Genomic DNA, 537 nt, shown 5'->3' on the forward strand with positions numbered 1-537 from the left:
CTAATAACTCACATTTAATAATGGCTACATAATGCAAGAGTAGGATGGTGTTAATTTTACTACAATAAATTATTTTTAAAAATCTGGAATAATAAAAAACCTAGGATAGCAAAAACCATTCTCAACAATAAAAGAACCTCTCGGGGAATCACCATGCCTGACCTCAAGCTGTACTACAGAATAATTGTAATAAAAACTGCAAGGTACTGTGACAGACAGGTAGATCAATGGAACAGAATTGAAGACCCAGAAATGAACCCACACACCTATGGTTACTTGATCTTTGACAAAGGAGCTAAAACCATCCAGTGGAAAAAACCAGCAATTTCAACAAATGGTGAGGGCTCAACTGGCAGTTATCATGTAGAAGAATACGAATTGATCCATTCTTATCTCCTTGTACAAAGCTCAAGTCTAAGTAGATCAAAGAACTTCACATAAAACCATAGACACTGAAATATATAGAGGAGAAAGTGGGGAAAAGCCTTGAAGAAATGGGCACAGGAGAAAAATTCCTTAACAGAACAGCAATGGCCT

Source organism: Mus pahari, chromosome 8, assembly GCF_900095145.1.
Source record: "Mus pahari chromosome 8, PAHARI_EIJ_v1.1, whole genome shotgun sequence".
NCBI lineage: Eukaryota > Metazoa > Chordata > Mammalia > Rodentia > Muridae > Mus > Mus pahari.